The sequence below is a fragment of the Calypte anna genome, chromosome 19, assembly GCF_003957555.1.
Source record: "Calypte anna isolate BGI_N300 chromosome 19, bCalAnn1_v1.p, whole genome shotgun sequence".
In the NCBI taxonomy this organism is placed as follows: domain Eukaryota; kingdom Metazoa; phylum Chordata; class Aves; order Apodiformes; family Trochilidae; genus Calypte; species Calypte anna.
This window is the reverse complement of record NC_044264.1, coordinates 8,219,914-8,239,610: the sequence shown is the minus strand read 5'-3', so window position 1 is coordinate 8,239,610 and position 19,697 is coordinate 8,219,914.

Here is a 19,697-nt window from a genome sequence, read left to right as displayed (position 1 = left end):
GAGCTTGTGTCAAGCCCACCTGTGCCTGATTAGGGTGGGTCCCCACTGCCCATGAGCAGGAGGAGGGGGCCAATAAAAGGGCCCTAATTAGGCCCTACACTTGGGGTTCCTGGAGCATTAGCACTGCTGATGGGAAAATGATGCTACAGGCCCCTGGCCACAACACCCAACCAGTGCCACCAGTGCTCAAAATACCCAAGGTTGCCATGGTCTGGTTCTGCTGAGGCATCACTGACCCAAACAAAGCAGGAAAAATTGACCCAAACATACTGGTGCCTTGCAAAGGCCAAATTGGTCTGAGTAAATCACAAACCAGACAGTGTTCCTATTACCTCAAGGATCCCCTGACACTCCAGAACAGCAATTGTTTTAGTTAGAATGAAGAATGATTTAAATAGAAATGCTATTCAGGCTGCTGCAACACAAAACAGCTCCACAGGCAAACAGTATAAAGCATGGTATAGAGTTTCACAGAGCAATCCAAGACCAAGAACATGACCTGAAAAGAACCAAGTACAGCACATTCCCATGAGGCCTATAATTTGCTGCCTTAGTAAAAGACTTTGTAGGGATGACAAGCTAAGTGCACCCTTTCCAAAAGACATTACACTAGGGATGCAGTTTGGTAAATGCCCCTGTGTTAGTGTGGCCTGTCAAAATCCATGATGGAAAGCAAGTTTTGTAAGATTAAATTTAAAAGAAGTCTCATTTGTCCCCAGCCTTTATTTACAAAACACTCCAAGGTCTCATGAGACTTTTTCCAGATGGAGCTTCTGATAGAGCCCGGAAGCTCTTTGAAGAAGCCTTTAAAGTCTTTGCTGTTGAAAGTTCTCATGCTGTGAGTGGCAGCAGTGATGAGCAGAGAAATTCTTTGGGAAGATCCTTTGGCTCTTTACCCATCCCTCCCCTTCAGCCACCTCCTCTTGCAGTGGCCATGCAGAAAGACACCAGCTGAGGGGCTTCTGTTTGCCTCCTAACTCCTCTTAAACCAGGCAAGGCTCAGAGAGGAATATTCTGCTGAGCAGCCCTTACACCCCAAACTGATTATTGATGTATCTTTATGTCAAGCAAATGCCATTTTCAGCTCCTGTCTCTGCAGGTTCTCCTCTTCTTACTCACAAAGCTCACTCTGGCCAGTGCTGTTCTGCTGGTGAAAGTTTTGATGCTTATTTAAAAGCTGTTCACAGCTTTTTCATTTTTTTTCATTTGTGGACAAATGGAGTATGGGGTTTGGTTTTTTTTTTCCCCTAACACATGGTGAAATCCTGTGCTAGATTTTAGCTGCTGCAGTGAGGTACTAAAAAAAAAAAAAAGCAACACATACACAGACAAAAAAGGAAACAAACAGAAAAAAGAAAAAAGAGTGCACCTTTTAAAATATTGCATAACCAAAGCTCCTTGAGAAGTCATTTGAGCTGGCAGTGTTGAGACAGTAAAGATGCTTGATAAATCTGTTTGAAAGAGCTGAAAATGTGCTACACAAGGAAGCTGCTATCTATAGGCTGCACAGAGACAGCTGCCTGGTCACATTGAAAATTATTCTGTCCTTGTGGTGACAGTTGTAAGCAACAGAAATATAATACACAAACTATTAGGAACAAACACTCTTTCTGATGTGTTTACCATATTCTGTGCAGTCTCTGTGGTGGTACCTGCAGGGGGCCAGGGCCATTCCCACCCACCCTGCCACCAATCTGCACAACATGGGCAGACTTCCACTTCTCTTTCAGACTCAACACATCTTTTGAGTTTGATTGAAAGGGGCCTGGGAGGTTAATCTTATCAGTGGGAAGAGCAGGCAGGCTGAGCAAGCACAGAAGCCTTGTTCCCTCACAAACCCACCTTTTGAAATCACCTTCTACCAGTGATGCTGCTGGGATTTCCTCTGACAACACCAGCTCACCAATCTTTACATTTCAAACCAAACCCTTAACTTTCAAAGTGCTGTTTTCAACCCAGGAATCAGATGCAGAACTCTACTCCATTTTCTGCTGTGCAGCTTCCTTCCTCTGGAGGGGAAAGTGCACATGGCAGTACACAAATGTCAGCAAGGCAAAATAAAAAGGTCACCTTTGTCTCTTTGATGAGGTACAATGTCATGAGGGCTCCTGTGCATTTCAAAGACAAATGGTTGCTGACCACAAGCCACTCCTAAGGGTTTGTGATTTAATGACTGTCACTAAAATAGGATTGACACTGAAGGGGAGAACCAAACCACATAAACAGCTTCTACAGAGCCATTCCACTGAATAGATTGTCTCTGTATTATCTCTGAAACCTAATTCTATGATGTCTCTAACTCATTCTCATAATATGGCAGTTCTGAGGTTACTTATATTTCAATCTCTGTAGAGCTGATGCTACCAGTATTACAGGCAGCTTTTAAAATGACAGGAGTTGTCTATTACAATGTGAACAACCCTTAAAAACACAAGCTGAATCTTTCAGGAGCTGAAAGCCAAATTACTGCAAGAAATTGAATTCCCAGAAGTGTCTGTGTGGTAGTTTTCTTCATTACATCAGAGCGTTGGAGATAGAAAGTTTGCTGTTGAAAATCATATTCCAGGACTGGAGTCCTTCACAGCCATATTACAGCCATCTGTCACTAAAAGAGAGGTAAACCTGGACTTTGAAGGAATGGGAACTCAAACCATTTTATTACAGAAATAATCCCTGAACCTCAGTCACAGTACTGACATGTTGAGGGTGTCATCTGTACAGCAGTCTCCCTCTGTCTAAATCAGATTCTTGTCTATTTGAGCAGCAAGATTGTGAGGGATTGGAGAGTCTTTCATAGAATTCTAATTACTGCCATAAAACACATTTGACAAAGCCACAAAAATATTACTATAAAATTAAAAAAGTGTCAGCAAGCCATGTGTTTGACAGGAACTTCCTATAAAGCTGAGATCTTTAAGATTCAGCTATGCAAAAGCAAACACATAGTATTTAACCTATCATTAACTGATCAAAACAGAGCTAATTTATTGGAATTACCCATCCACCAGACTTTCAGGAATTTCTGCTGAGATAACAGAGCCTTCCGGGGTTTGTTGTTATTGTTTCTCAGGGATTAGCTTGCACATTTACACGGGGCATTCTCTGCTCCCACAGAGATACTTGGTGAGTGCCAGGCATCCCCTGTAACCAGAGACTGCTGCCCCCCCTTCCAAAAAGCACTCACTGCCCACTTAGCATCTCCCTGCCTGGGGTGGAAACGTGCCTGGGATCCCTGCAGGATGCACCCTTACCTGACCAAGTCCATTCCTTAACTGGAAAACTGATGTCAACAACAGCTCTCTCACAGGCAGCTTCTCTGAGGCCTGTTTAAAAGCTCTACAGGACATTAAAAATGTCATTGATTTTTCTCTCTTTGGCCCTCAGTCAATCTGAAAGTCAGCATAATTCAATATCTTTCTAGTAGTTCCATTAGCAAAGAAAGGAATCCGTGCCTCAGCCCAGGCTGCCTTATTGGAAAAAAGTAATTTCATTTTACATCTGAAAGTGTGCCAACATCAGCATAAAGCTGTACACAGTATACATCAATTTCATTTAGGAATTCTGGATGTTGTCAAGCCAGAATGAGAAGCTGTCTAAAATCAATGAGAGTCTCCAAACTTGTTCTGAAGATACTTAACATATCTTCTTTTTTATTTCAAGTTTTTGATGTCCTAATTGGGAGTTTTTTGATGATTTCTCTCCTCGCTTATAAAATATTAATGCCACACTCTCTAAAAAAGAAAACTTTGCAGAAAACTTTCTTACAGCAGGGACACTTTGCCCCTAAAAGTTCAGGCATACAATTTATTCAGCACTGACTCATCTCCTCTATTTTCTTGCTGTTAAAAATAAACTTTCATTGATACTTGCCTTAACCTGAAGAGAGATTCTGTACAAATTTGACATCAAATTTAAATAGGAACCACACAATTCAGAGCATCTGTTTTGTTGCAGATTAACATGCCAAAGTCCTCTGATTACCAATCAAAAAGAAACAGATATTGCATTGTTACAGTTAATAACTTCATTTCAAGAAATGAAACCACATGCTTCACAGCAGCAGCACACATGACTTCTTTTATATCTTTACCTTTTTAAGGCAAATGAATGTAAAATGGCTTCTTTTAAAAAGGGGGAAGATAATTAATCTGCAGCCCCCACTCAAAAAACAACTTTCAGTAACCCAGCAGAGAGCTGGTCCCCAAATAACTGTGCTTCTTTTGCAGTATTTATCTTCCTGTAAATGAGAAAAAATAAAACCTGCAGGCCAAGATTTCCAAATGACATTTGATCACTTAACTTCTCTCAGCTCATTGAGCAAATATCAAATATAAGGCAAAAAACACCCCAGAAGATTTATGACCACTGAGTCAGCAGAGAATGTTCTCCTGCTCCCTTCTCACTCTTGTGCAACGCAGTTCATCATACAAATGGCTCCAGTGTTTATGCCAGATGTAAGATTAGATAATTAGTCATCTGAGTCCTGGATGTCAACTCTTTTGTGATACAAGATTTATTCCAAACGCACCATTTATAATCAGTTGACTTGCAAAAGCATTCTGGTGTTATACAGTAATTCATCTCATGATGTACAGCCAAACCTCTCCCTGCTGGAAAGATCCCTGCCTGATCTTAGCCCTCCCAGTGACTTCATTTTTGGTCTGCAAATAGGGATAACGACACTGACCTTTGGAAAGCAATTTCAGCTCTAAGGATGAACAGTCCCAAGAAGGGAGAGATATTATTAATTATCCATAAACTGGGAATGGAACAAAAGAATCTGCACCAGCACATACTGCTGCTTTTTTACCTGCTTTCTCTTGAGTGTGACAGGCAAGATAATGAAACTGAAAGCAAACATGAAAAGACTACTCAGTACCCTGAAAAATAATGCTGGTTTTAACTATTAGTAGGCTCAAAAATTGTACAGTGAGCCAAATTAAAGATTTTAACTGAACCTTGAGTTCAAAATTACTGATGCACACAGGCTGGAGGGATAAACGGGGCACTAAGGGTGTGAGTTTTAAAGGAACAAACCTTTACTTACTCCAGAAAGAGTAAGAGTAAGAGTAAAGAGAAAGAGTAAGAGAAAGATCAGCTCCTTTCCAGAAGGAATATTGGAGGATTTAGGGGTTTTTTTTTGTCTTTCAAGACAATCAAGATGTTTTAGCTATTCTGTTTCACATTGATGTCCCTAATGCATTCTGTTCTACGGAGCCACATAGTTATTTCAGTCATTCCTAATAAATAACAGTTGCCAGTAGTAGTTAAGCCAACAGATCTGAATTATTTATAGTGTTGAGGAACAGAAAGGCAGATAAAATGCATCAGGGCTTTAGGTTGCTCTTGCCTGAACGACTCAGTGGCAGCCTATAGATGTTTTTCCATAGGCTGGAAAACATTCTGCTTCCCATCCTGGTTTAGAGGATTTCCTAAAGAGACAAGAGCCAAACCTACTGCTATCCATCATCAATAATCACATTCATGGAGAGAGGGTTAGAGAGAGTCTCCAAACTACAGTACATTCCCTCTTCCCTTCAGCTGGAAAAAAGCACAGATGTCATCTTCATTTCACCATGGCAAATCCATCTTCACATTCAAGGGTGGAACATGGAAATGCCAAGTCCTGTCTCTCCTCTATATCTCTTTTTTTAAGAGGTCACAGTATGAAACATCAAGCACACAAAGAACAACAGGGACAGAAGTTATCTTGGCAATACCTGACAAGTTATGTCAAACAGTAGCTGACTTTGTGCTCTTTGTGGCTTTAAAGATGCATTCAGTCTTGATTGACTGATGGAAGGTGTCTCTGCTGAGCTACATCTGGGTGGGAATTTGGGGGAAAATCTTTGCTTTCCCACCTTGTACTGACACCACAGGGGACTGGCTGCACCAGTGTGGATGGAACTCACTACACACAATTGATTCAGAAGGAGAACCCTGCCCACAGAGGAGAGGAACTGGGGGAGTACCTGTAGCAATATAAGCTTAAACCAGTTTTCCTTTTACAGTTCACCTTTGCATTCTGTATGGATCCACTTACAGCAGGAAATGCTGCAAACTGCAATGACTCTGAGGAGTAAAAAGAAGAAAAAAATTAAAAGGTGGAGAGGTGAAAAAACCCTAAAAACCCTCTTGCTGCCAAATGCTAAAGTAACAGGGAAGGAGGGGGAATAGCTCTTTCAGTTCATGTCAGGTTATTAAGGCATCTGAAACCATCTCCATCAGGGAGGGATGAGCCAGAGTATCCAAACCATCAAGCAGGCTTAAGTGACACGGATCCCTGTGCCTCCCCGCTGCCCCTGCCTTGGCTCAGCTTCCCCACTCTCCCAGTTCAGAGGCTTATTTGAAACCTGCACTCTGATTTTCCTGAGGCTTTGTGCTGAAGGTGCCACGTCACAGGAGTGACCACGCTCAGGAGCTGAGGAAGGTGGCTCCAGCTTTGGGTAAAGCATCTCCTGAGCCTGCGTGGCACCCGGCTTGCCTGCAGTAGGCAGCTATATATAGAACTTCTTGCGCACAAAGGCTACAGGAACTGCTTCTGAACCAGCTGAGGATTTCAAACAAGCCTGCAGTGCTGTAGCTTCTCTCCCAGCCTGCAAAGGACAGTGAATTATTTAAAACTTGGAGAACACGTCCTAAAATTATTTCCAGCACCGTTTAAAATAAAACAAAACAAACTCAAACCCAAACAACTGTGTGCGCATTCCAACCACGGCTCGGAGGTCAGCTGAGCATAAGAGCTGTCACCTTTTTTAGCTATGACATTACAAAGTAAATCTCTGAAGATTATAGACGTTGTTTGTCTGCCACAGACTTCTCGATAGCACACAAATTCTACTCACCAAAACGTGGGGCTCTGTTTATGCAAAAGAATGAGTCCTTTTCTGAAACCTCACTCATTCCAGTTTGTATCAGCAATGTTTGATTCCTCCTGACCTCAGGGGCACTAATGCTGCCCCCAGCCTAAGGCAGCTCAGTAACCCAACACCTCTTCTTCCTCTTACCCCCCTCAAGGAAGACTGTCATCTTTTCCTGTAAGTTTATTATTAAACCTGTGATCTCTTCAGAAGACAGATGAGCTCTAAATAGAAGGAAGAATCTGTTACACAATGCCTCAAGACAGGCGTTGGTGCACAAAAGCTTCAGTAAAATAAAAGTGGAAAGGGGGTGAAAATCAGTGGGAATGCCTTGTCTTTGCCCCAGGGCTGGACTCTGCATAGCCAGACCCACAGAGGAACATGGAATCTGTGTGCCCAACTTGGAGTTTGATTTCTCTGGCAGACAAACAAATGCAAACAAGCAGAGTTTTCTGGAAGTTAACTCAGGATCCGGCAAAAAAACTTCAGCAGACATCTTCATCAAACACACCAGAACTTGTTTGAAGCTCCATGAACCAGGATTGTAAATAATAGAGGAGTGAGGACTGACTCAGCCCTGGTGATGAGTAGGCTCAAAGCTTCTTCAAATGGAGCAGTGTCACAGTAATAATCAGCAGCTAAGAGAGTTACTGAGGAGTCACACTATCAATTACAATGGCAATACATATTCAGGGAGTAAGTGATATGCAGACAGAAGAGAATATGAAAGCAAAACATTAATAAAAAATAAGGAACCTTTGGAGACAAATTATTATCTTCTATATCTCCTGTGCCTTACACATTCCCAATTGATTATGAACCTAAAAATAAATCATTACTTCTACCAGCACTGACATACAAGCTACCTTGGATGAAAAACAGCAGCTTGCTAACCATGGATAGAAATGTTCCACAACTGTTTTGAACAAACAACAAAAAGACCATGCTAGAAAGAACAGGGGAATCTATGTAGGAACTGGAGTTACCCAAGTCAAAATTTAACCAGAATAATGTGGACTTAATCTCTATTTTCTACACCTTTGATGGGATTTTCAATAAAAATGAGAATGGTTAGAATCCCCTTTCTACTTAGATATCTCAGCCCTCAATCTACATCATCCTCTCACCATTTTTTGGCATCAAACTGAACACTGATTTGAAGAAAAATACCCAAATTCCAGGCTGAAATACATGTATGTCTGTATGCACACGTGTCTGTGTGTTTCAGTATGAACAATCACCACAAACTCCTTGGGAAAAGGAAGAGGGATGATTACTAAAAGAGGCAGGAGATCTAAAGTCACACAGCTAACCCAGAAAACACATCACTAAACCACTGTGCCAAGTAGTATTTTGAAAATCAAAACCTCGATCAATTTTGCCCCCAAATCACCCAGCCAGTGCCAAATCTACCAAAAATAATGGCCTTAAAAAACTAAAGAGGCCTCAGAAAGGCACAGCCTGGACTAAGGGTAGTAGTGAATTAGGAAAGTAGCTTTGTAACCAGAAAAGAACAAAGTCAGGGAGAGGAAAACATGTAAAGATGAAATGCAAGTTTGCTTTCTCAGTTGGAGCAGAGATTTCTGTGAAGGAGTTCAAACAGAGCATGAGAAGAGCTGTGAGAGTGCTTGAACTGTCAAGAAAGCACCAGATGTAAATAAAAATTAAAATATATATATATAAAAAAATCTGTATCATAAATCCACACTGAAAAATAGCAATGAATTCTTTGTGTTGGATTTAGCTGTAAGAGACTGCTAATAGCATGCAACTGGATCTGTCAGAAGTACAGGCAGGCAGCACAAAGATTGCCTCAAGGGCAGAGAGTTTTGAAATAAAAATACAGGGGGTGAAGCTGTGTGAGGGAGCTTCTTATCGATGCAGAGAGGCAACAGGAAAGCCACAGCTGTGATTGGTTTGACTGAAAATCATACACCCAGAAAAGAAATAATCAGGAGCCCCAGCTGAGCTCAGAGATAACGTAGGAAAAGTTAATGCTAAAGCAGGACTTGAGCTATAATAGCACAGGGGTGGTAAATTGGAAGATAAAATGTGATAGGAGAGGGAGCTCTGGTCCCAGTTCTGCAGCTGATAAATGACACAGCTGCCAGCAAATCATTGAATCCCTACACATCCATCCATCCATCCATCCATCCATCCACCCATCCATCCATCCAGGTGTCAAAGAGGTTCAGTGCCTCAAAGCTTCAGAAGAATCCTGTGAAATTCAATTCATTACTACCTGGAAACAATGTTTTGATCCTTGGATAGAAGGTGCTGGGAAAGGACAGCACCTTACAGAATTAAGACTTAGGCAATAAGATGTGATTGGATTTACTTTAGTGAACTCCTTCTCTGTCTCTCTCCTGTTGCAGTCCCTGAGTCCAACAGCACTGAGTGAGCTCCTCGTTTCTGTCTCAGGTTGGTAGGATGAGAGCTGTGGTCACAATTCAGTGCTGGCTGTGGGCTGGAGAATCAGCAGTTGTTCCCATGATGTACAGAGAATAAAGGATGAATCCTACTTCATCCCTGTAGTCACAGATATTATTCTAAAATCTGATGCACTGTAAAAAGCAGGTGGAAAGCTACAGGGAGTTGGAAAGAGGTCCAGATCTGACTCCAAGTTATAGGGAAGAAAAGTTAGGGACAAGCTGAAGACATCAAACACTTTCAGAAATGCAAATAAGGCACCTTGCATAATTAAACTCAGCTATTTTCCTTTAGTATGAGGGGAAGCAAAGAAAACCCCAAACTTCCAAAACTCTTTACCAGTATAAAACACTGTCCATTTTTCCATATGCAGAAAAGAAGCGTGTTCAGTCCACACTGTGTGAAAGGATTAGACTTTCATTAGCTCTGTTTCTATTTCAGAACAAAAATCTTAATTCAAATGAGAATATTAATCTGCAGCAATATGAAACAAGGATGAATGCAAGGGCAGCAATATGAGCTCCTCAGGGATCAAGGAAATGAAACAAGTGTAATATGCTGTAGCTTTCTTATAAAACAATAATGGACTGGTGACAAAAATCTCAGCCTTTCATCAAAACTCTGTGTTTTCTAATATTCAGCTTGTTCTTTTTGATCAGAGCTGGTTATTTAATCCTCAGCCATGCCACATTTTTGCTGAAATCATGCATTTGATGGAGAGATTCCTATTAGGACCAAAGGCAGCAAGAAAATCAATTAATTCCCAAATAAAGTACAGCAAGGTTGGAGCCTTGGCACTGGCACACTGGTTACAGGCAGCAAAAAGCCTGCAGGCCTAGATGGCAGCAAAAAAAAAAATGTTCCTGACAATGAAATAGAGACATAAGCTCAAGGAGCCACCAAACAAAGGAAGGGAAAACAATGCACCCAAGAATGCAAACCCATTTCCCTCTGCCATTCAAAGCCAAGACCAACCCTGCTCTCTTCCCTGTGGCAGGAGGTCTGAAAAATCCAATAAAAAACCCCTGCCCAGCTCCCCTGGTTATAGTTAGGTATTAATTCTTTATATTTAGCACAGCTTGTCAAGAAGAAAGCAGAACTGCACAATTCTTCCTGAGTCTCTTCTGCCTTTTAGCCATGAATCACCATGATGTTAGGAAAGAGTGAACTTAATTTAGGCAACACAGGAGGGTAAATTACATAATTTTTAAGGTCTCTGATCAAGGGGGCTAAGTTAAAAAAAATTATTTAATGTCTCATTCCTCCATCTGCCCTTTTTTTAAAACAAAACAAAACAAAACAAGAAATTAAAATTTCATTACAGGAATCACAGGAAACAACCAGAGACTTGGACATGAGGGAAAAGGGTTTCTGCATTTGATGAGGACTTTGAATCTCTGCTCTGCCCCCTCCCTGGCAGCACTGACTTAAAGGAACAAAGAAGTCTTCCTGCAGTGTTCTTCCTCCTGTAAAATGTATCTGGCTTCCATCTACCTAGTATGAAGAAAAATGGGAAAACTGCTAACAAATATTAGCATTTCCAGCCATCCTCTCTACATAGAAATCTAGTCTTGTTAAAAAGAAAACCTCTGTTTTGATAGAAAACTTCAAGTCAGCTGGAAAAGGAGGAGTATCTGTGCCCTTTTTAGTACATGTGTTGAGTTCAATGTGATCTCCACTGAACACAACAGTGAATCTTACTGATTTTAACACCTCAGTGATCAAAGCTTTCCTCTGACATTTAATACTGGTTATGAAAGGCTTGCAAGGAAGAGAAAAGTAATGTACAATAAAACATGTCTGAGTAGCTCCCTTACCAAAAAAGAAAGGAAGAAAAACCCTAATAGAATCATTGAGATTAATTTGCATGTGTGTTACTACAATAATTAAAGATGTCATTCTTATAATGTGAATGTCTCAGGCATTTCATTCATAAGAGAGATTGACATGCTGATAATATTTCACTTCCAAGTTAGAAAGTATTTCTCTTTCATTGCAGCTCCTCTCTGGAATTTATTAAAGGAAACCACTGAGAGACTGATGAGAAGAGAAAGAACCAGTAAGTACCTTTAAGACACTTCTGCAGCCTGTATCCAGCACAGCCTTTGATATGGGACCAAAATGGTTCCAATAATCAGACATTTGCTCCTCTCCATCAGTTAAATTTTCACCCACCCCCATCCCACCCCTTATCCCAGGGCAAACTGACTCCTCCAGGCACACCTCTGCTTTGTCTTGCCCCAGTCTGAAGAGCTGAGGATTCATGGAGCAGACCTCCCAGCTTGTCTTAGGACATCCTTCCAGGACTATTTTCTCAAAAAAGGGACTGTGGTGATGTGAAGGTGCAGAAAAAGAAATGTGAAACATGAGATTTCCTCAGGAAACAGAGGAAATTAGAGGTAAAAAAGTCCTGGCTGTACTACAGGATATTCCAATTATCAGTCTCTGTATATCCCTCTGTGTTTCACTGCTGGAGATAAAATGCCTGTGAGAAGTGTAGTGTTTTAAGGAAACTAAAGCAGCAAACAATTAAAAAAAAAAAAAAGGCAAGCTGACTTCTCACTCTATGTATTTAATGTTTCCTGATGAAACTCTCAGTAAGTGGGAGTACTCAGGGAGACACTTGGATTTACATAAATTTGAGACAGAAAAAGGCTGTTAGACAAAGCCCACTGCATGGTTGGGATTGAATCTTCCAGTGGAAGTAACAGCAGCCTCCAGACACACTGAGTGCTCAGTCTCAGGCAAAACACATCATTTACCTTCAGAATATCCTCTTAAAGCTATTCTGCTGCCCTCTCCTTTAGCACAATACTTCAAGGTTGTTCATGCATAATATGTAAACCCTAAGCTATGACTTTCCCTTGCTTTTAAGCAAATGAAACCCATCTTCTCACTGTCAAAAACTTTAAATATGCCTTTATGCTACCTGATTTTACCCTTCCTGTAGGGAACACTACACATATCACAGCAACACTCAGCAGTTAATACAATTCAGTATAAAACCACAGAAAAAATTGAAAAATGGAAGGTGTACTTCCCTTTAAATTTCTCCTAGACTCAGCTTGATGTATTGCATCATCATACAGTGGGATAGCTAATAAGTACTTTTGATTTTTTTCCCATTAAGGCAAATTAACTCAAACATTAGTAACTCTTTGATAAGAAACTTCACCCTCTAAAGAGCTGGGTGAAGCCTCAGCCACTCACCAGGAGATACCAGAATCCTCAGCTTGGCAAATGCAGAAGATACTAAAAAAAAAAATCATTCATTTTGCTTTTTTGTCCCCAAACCCCACAGTGCCCCACAGTCAATTTCAATGGCAAGGAGCCTGCAGCACAATGCTTGAAAAGAGTTTACTGAAAGAACAGAGAGGAACTGGCAGAAAAAAAAAAACTCAAAGGCACCCCAAGATTCTCCTTTGCAAGGCACATTCTTTCAGCCATTCCTGGATTTGTATTGCTCACAAATTCATTGCCCTTTAGGGGGGGGGGGAGGAAAAAAAACCCCAACACCCAGCATTCAGATTTGGAAAGACAAAAAGCTAAGATTGAAGTATGAAGAATTTGCAGGCTGTGCTAAAAAACCCAACAGATGGCTGCAAAGTGAATGCATGCCCCAGTTCACTGCTGGGCCCCTGCTGCCACCCCTGAGCCCCAGAGCCCCTGCAGTGAGTTCCAGCTCCTCACCCAGCAGCCCAGTGCTCAGCTGAGGTGCCCCACACAGCCAGGGCTTGCTCACCAAAAGGCTGCTCAAGCTGCAGCCATTCTGTAATGCCTGCTGGATTCAAGGAATAATGTCTTTTTTTCCTTCAAACTTTTTTTTTTTTTTTCCCTCAGCTAGATAATAGACAAACTGCTTCAGCTGCCCTGAAGATCTTAGGTTTTAAGATGCAAACGATAGAGGGGAGCAATTAAAGAGCAGTGAGAATGATCAAAAGTTCAGGAAATGTTAATGAATAAAATGATGAGGCATAAGGAAACACAGTAATTCACGTGTGAAACAAAGAGTCAGCTGAAGACATTGTGGTGTTTGCTGTGCTGATGTGGAAGGGACAAGGGAAATTTAAGGAAATTTAAGAGGAGAGATTCAGACTAGGCAGTAAGAAAAAGCTTCCACCTGTAACTAAATTCCCAAGAAGTGGAATAGTCTGCATGAGGAAGCTGTGGGATCTCCACTGCCAGAGATTCAGAGAGGAGGTCAGAGAAGTACCTCTCAGGATATGGTTTAGATTTAGCAAGTTCTACCTTGAGGTAGGAAGATGGACTCAATGACCTCCTGAGCTGCTTTTCAGCCCTATTTTCTCTGGTTTTTCTAGTCTATTAAAAACATGTGAAATTTCCCTTAGCTCTTTTCCTTGAAAGGAAGGAGGGTAACTGGAGAGCCTTGGTGTCTCCAGGGCATAGCCCTTATTAATTAACCTCATAATGTAACCTGCAGGAACAGTGTGTGTGTCCCCCTCCAGTGCCTGCCCTACATAAAAGCTGTCTTCTGGCTGCAGAATGTAGAGCTTGATCACAAAGATCCTGGTGTGTCCTAACTCACTGCAATCAATGGGAATTGAGGTAACTAATTATGAATTGTAATCAGGCCCTAACTCCAAAGCAACAGGAAGGTTTGCTTTTAGAATCAGATTAGTTACTTAATCATCCAAAACAGGCACCCAATAATACAGAGCCTGCCTGGGGATGATGAATCTTTTCTCAGATCCAGAGCTTTTGTGTCTCACATTTCCACTGAACCCTTAAGGAAGGAGAAGCCAATTTTCTACCAGAGCAAAATCTCCCAGGCATTTATTCTGGTGATAAAACATGATGTGGTTGTTCCTCAGCCAGGGATGCTCATTTATGGTTGTAAAAAGATGCAGGACTGAAGAACCAACACGTTTACATCTGTCTGTAAAGACTGATTCTGGAATGATTTCAGTTCTTCTAAGCCTGGCCTGCCCTATTTAAAACAAAAGTATATATATTTTTTTTTCCTAGCCTCTCCCATGCAGACAGATCTTCAGGTACATTCTACTGGCAGCTTCTTCCCTTAGCAATATTTTTTGTCTCTCCACTGTTCCCATCCCAGCTGCTCATAATCAAAATGGAGAGACTTAATTACTGTACCTTTCAGTAAGGCTTTAATTTTATTTTTGTTCTTTCTACTGCAAATGCCCATGAATCAGAGGGTCACTTGAAGTACAGCATTCAATTTAATTATACTCACAGGCATTTTTATCATTAAACAGGTCAACTTATTGAAATAAAAAATCTTTATTAAGAATAATGGAAAGCCTGTCAGGCAATCCAGAAGAGTTTCACTCTGAAAGCTCTCACATCCATTTGTTTGGATTTGTTTACTAAGCATTGGGCAAGACCCCACTGAATGAACATGACAGCATTAACTGAATCTGCACCCAATATTTAATTACAAGTGGATTTTAGTGCTGACTTACTGGCTGTTTTCATGGCAATAGTTACCAGTATTCATAAACTAATTATTATCTCTTAATAAAAGCAGGGCATGAGAAACCCAATGTAAAAGGTCATTGGCTGAGAACATGACTGTGTATTCCTGCACTCAGCCTGGCAAAACCCTTCCCAATAACAGCATTTTATACAATCAGGTCCATTCCTCAGGTAGGATAGGACTCCTTTTCAGATAGGCCACTGCCTTAATTAAATGCCAGGGAGAATGTCTCTGATGGCCTATCCTCACATGAACTAGATCTAAAAAGAAAAATCCATGCTGCTCACAGAAGACTTGATGTGCAAGGTAGAAGATGGTAAACATGCTGGAGAACCACTCTGGATATCAGAGAACAGATGAGGTCTCCTAGAAAGCTATTTTCATGCTTAATTATTACACCTCAGCACTTAGCATGGGTCATTTCAAAGCCACCCTTCTGCATGTTTGTGCTCCATTCTGTACTCAGCTAAGCATAACTTGATTTCTGTGTTATTTGTAAAGCTAAGCAGCCAAGTAATTAGACATGCTGTGTATTAATGCTCCCCATGTTCTTTAACTTTTTGTGTTCTAATAGCCTATAACCAGCTTATTCATCTATTTATTTAAGGGTATGGGCAACACTTACTTGAAAGCTAGCTGTTGTTTATAACCATTTGTTGTATCTCTATAAAAAAACCCCATCAGCTCAGTTATTCAAAGCTTAGAAGTCTTAAAAAGGTGATTACACAACCAGAATGCAAGATGTTAATTTGGTTTTACTTATTTTAATTACAAAACCTGTTTACATTCATCTTTATGTCCTTATGACACAGAAAAGAACTCAAACTGCAGGGACAAAAGGTTACCACAAAGAATTAGCTTACAGGAGCCTGACTGCAAACCCAGTTCTTATCTGTGCTTGAAGGCCAGGGGGAACATTTCTCTAATCCACCCAGGCTTACTTTGCAATGCTGGTAACAGATAACCACAGGCACACTGATACCTAAACCAGAAAAACTAGAAGCAATTTCAGCTCCTGGAAAAAGCTGTGATTTCCTGACTCCTGGAGGTCTCCAGATACCATCAGAGTAGTGGCTCTCAGAATCCAGAAAAACCACGTGGTGTTGACCCTGAATTCTCCTGTTTCATTTTCAATTTCCTTTTCAACATCAAAGTAAAGATCCCTCAGTGGCAGCACCACGGCATGGCCAGAACCACAGACCAAAAGCAGGGACCACGTGGATTTTGTTTGACATAAATTGTTGCTCCTCATCCAAGTGGCAGCTGATTGCAGAGCCTCAGAGGGCTCTGGGTTTTAGCAGAGAGAACTGAGGCAACATCTTTCTAAAGTTTCTTCAACCCTGGATACATCCAATCACACAGACATCCTTCTGGAAGCAGTTATTGTCAGCTGCTGATGTTGCTTCCTCTGCAGCTCCTATCTCACCTCCTCAGCTGTCTCCCCTCCAGCTGATGCTGTTCCTGCCCTGCCCACACTGCCCTGGAAGAGGAGCAGAGATCTGCCTGCAACAGATTCAGCTGCTGCTCTCTGGTGATCTATTTTTGCTCAGATGATTCAACTTAATATGTTCCTCCAGTATACAAGGCTGACCCAAGTTATGACCTAAGGAACAACATTTGTCATAAAAATTTCCAAGACCTTAAGTTCATATGGAAACAAACCTGAAGTCCAATTAAAAAAACCAAAAAACCAACAAAACAGAAAAAATACCCAAACTTCCTTCCCTCTACAACATAAGTTACATTGCAGTGGTACTAAATTATGCTTAATAGTCTCCAGTTAGGTCTCATGCTGCTTACATAAATATTCCAAGTATGAGATATGTGTTCATTATGGCTGGACACTGTAGCAGGGATATTTCAGATTATAACTTAAAAAATAAGTTATAAGTTAAGACTTACAAAATAAGGATCCTTATTCTTTCAAGAAAAGGAAAGACTGGAATTCTTTAATAAACTCAAGTAAGAATGAATTCACAAACTGAGCACCATATATTTCCTTCACTCCAATGAATGGATACTTTGGATTTATCCAAGAATTACCTTAGAACCACATTCTTAACAGCAAAATTGCTTTCAAGCAAATCAAGATTCTTTTGAGAGTTGTGCAACATAATATTCTACTTTGCTATCCACAGGTTTTGTCCGTTCTTGCAAGCAGAACATCCAAGGAACATTTTGATACCTTTGATCCATCCCTTGCTCCCTGGTTGCTGCCACAGAGGTACAGTGCCTGGCTATTTAACCAGATTTTACTATATGAATTTGTCACCTTTTTTGTTACCATTTTACAGACTCCCAAGGTAGCTTCATAAATAAGGTCACCACAAAGAAATGACACTGTGTCTAAACAGAACACAACTTGCTTCTTATACTCCACCACCTCGCTCTCCTTGCTCACTGGTTTCTTCTCCTGCATCTGCTCCCATGCAACTCTCCTGCTCACACATTGTTCCTTCTGCAACTCTGCTGTCTGCCAAGTGACAGTGACTAGAATCCTAATCACGTCTTCTTTGTCACTCAGCACTTGGGAGGACAGTATTCCTGTCACCTCCGTGCTAGTGAACAGGCACACAAAGCAAAGCAGCTTTGGAAGCACAACACAAAAAGCTGAACGGGAAGGGAGCAGCAAAAGCAAAGCCCCAGCCAGGGATGATGGAAATAGCAGTGAGGTGGCAACTGGAAACAGCCCTCAGCAGCAATGCTTGGACTCCAGTCCCCCAGGAATGTCCAGAAATACACTGCTGGGGACTGGAAGTCTCAGGATCCAGGCTCTCACTTCTTGTATCCCAGTGGCATTCCAAACGATGGTTACGGCGCCCGTCGGAAAAGGCTCCCTGACCCTTAGAACCTCCAAGTTAAATATTTAAATTGTCAGCTCAAAGGGAGAGGGAAGAAGGGCAACAGAAGTTAATAACAAATAGCATGAAAAGAATAATGATTTGCCACCCAGGTTAGTTCCCTAGCTTGGGCTGTAGATTTATATTTCAATATGGTTTATATTATTATAAACAGATAACTTCAGGGCAAAAAGGGAGACAGAGCAAGTTTCAAACAAAGGCCTAAACCAAACCAAAATGAGGGTGGAAATCAGCAGCTCCCACAATGATGAGCTCTTCTAATGCAGTATTAGATTTGCTGCCACCTATGTCAATCCCCTACATTTAGGGCAACATCCAGAATGCAAATTGCATTCAGTACAAAAGCAGCTGCCAAACAGAGACTGAGCTGCTAAAGAAATCCATTGATCATAGGAGAAATACTGTTTGCAAATCACAGAGCCACTCCTGAAACACAAAGTATCTGCATAAGTTTCTCATTGTATCTCCAGACTCTCAGCCACAACTATTTCTGTGAAAAATGGGATTTTACAATTTCATAGGTGTGTGTTAAGAGTTAGTGCATAATGTCAGAGACATCCCAGAGTCTCCAAAATGCCAGAAAGGTGACATGAGGCATATTTCAAACTGACACTTGACTACTTACTAAAAATTCTGATTGTAGTTTATAGCACACAATAGTGGCAGCTACAACCTGCAAGGTGGAATTCCTTACATACTGCACCATTTCTTCCTATTGAATCCAAGTGCTTGTTTAAAAAAAGAAATTATTCAGGATGCTTTTTTAAGTGGAAATTTGGAAGAATAGACAATATCTAATCTTAAAGTTCTACTGAATTTCTGTTGCTATAACAACGTGTGGAAACCCTTTTCCCCTTGAGGACATCTGTAACTATTTTTACATGCAACAGCTGGATTTGTCTGTCTGAATGTCCCTCATAAGAAGAAGTGTTTTATTTGCTGTCTTTGAATAAGCTTTTAATGGAATGACAAATGTCAGAGTCCAGCAGACCCAGGACTGAAATTATCTCTGCTATAAAACAGGCAGTACCCAGGAAACCTGTAAAATGAGCAACAATTTGATAAAGATTGTCTCACATTCCCTCCATGCTCACACACCTCCTCCTCCCAGATTTGGCACCAGAACAAGGACACCAAAAAAAATCTTTATAAACGAGTAAAATAAGTATAAATAAGTATATAATAAGTATAAAGAAGTATAAAAAGGTGTTTGATCTGAGGAGATACCACCTTTGTACTTGAAATTTGTCTAAAATTCACCAATATGATACCAAGAAGCTGATTTGTAATTTCCTGTAGAACAAAAGGTGTCAGGCAGTGGGAACAACCAGCATGCAGCTGGGATGCCCACAAACATGGAGACATGTAACAGCTAAATGTTCTCATCTTACTGTAAAAAAGTTTCTCATTCAATATAAACAGCAATAAAACCAGTGCTAAACCAACAAAAATAGCTGAGCTATCTCAGCACCTTGCAGAATTAGCCCATGAGTAATTTTGCCCCCAAATCACTGATATCTGCAAGAATGGAAAAGGAACTCTGGTCACAATCATACACTAAATGCAGCTCAGACAACAGAGGGAACACACAAATTATCATCTAGAGAAGACATTTTCATTTCAAAACTCCCCTTTCTATTATGCAGCAATGAATTTATTGTTACTGCATCTTAGTTATAAAACCATATCCATCTAATGAGTTACTGCACTGTCCATTCCCTGTGAGGATTAGGAAAGAATGAATTACATCCTAATGCTTGTTACAAGCCACTTCTCCCATATGTAGGAGAGCTTTGCAGAGCCTGGTGAAACCCAAATCCTTACCTTCCTCAGGCAGAGGCAACCTCCAGCCCTGCAGAGGCTTTTGGAGCATAAGGAGTAACAAAAGGTTATGTGGATTCCTGAAAAATTCTCTCCTACTGTTTCCATAAAGACCTTTTAGTTATGAACTGAAATCACAAACAAAAAAACCACAGATTCCACTGGGCTGCTGGAAATATGCAATGCATTATACAAAGATAATAACTGTGTATGTGCCTGGTGCACATGGATTACAAGAAGAATATTTCCTTTCTTTTTTTCAAGAAC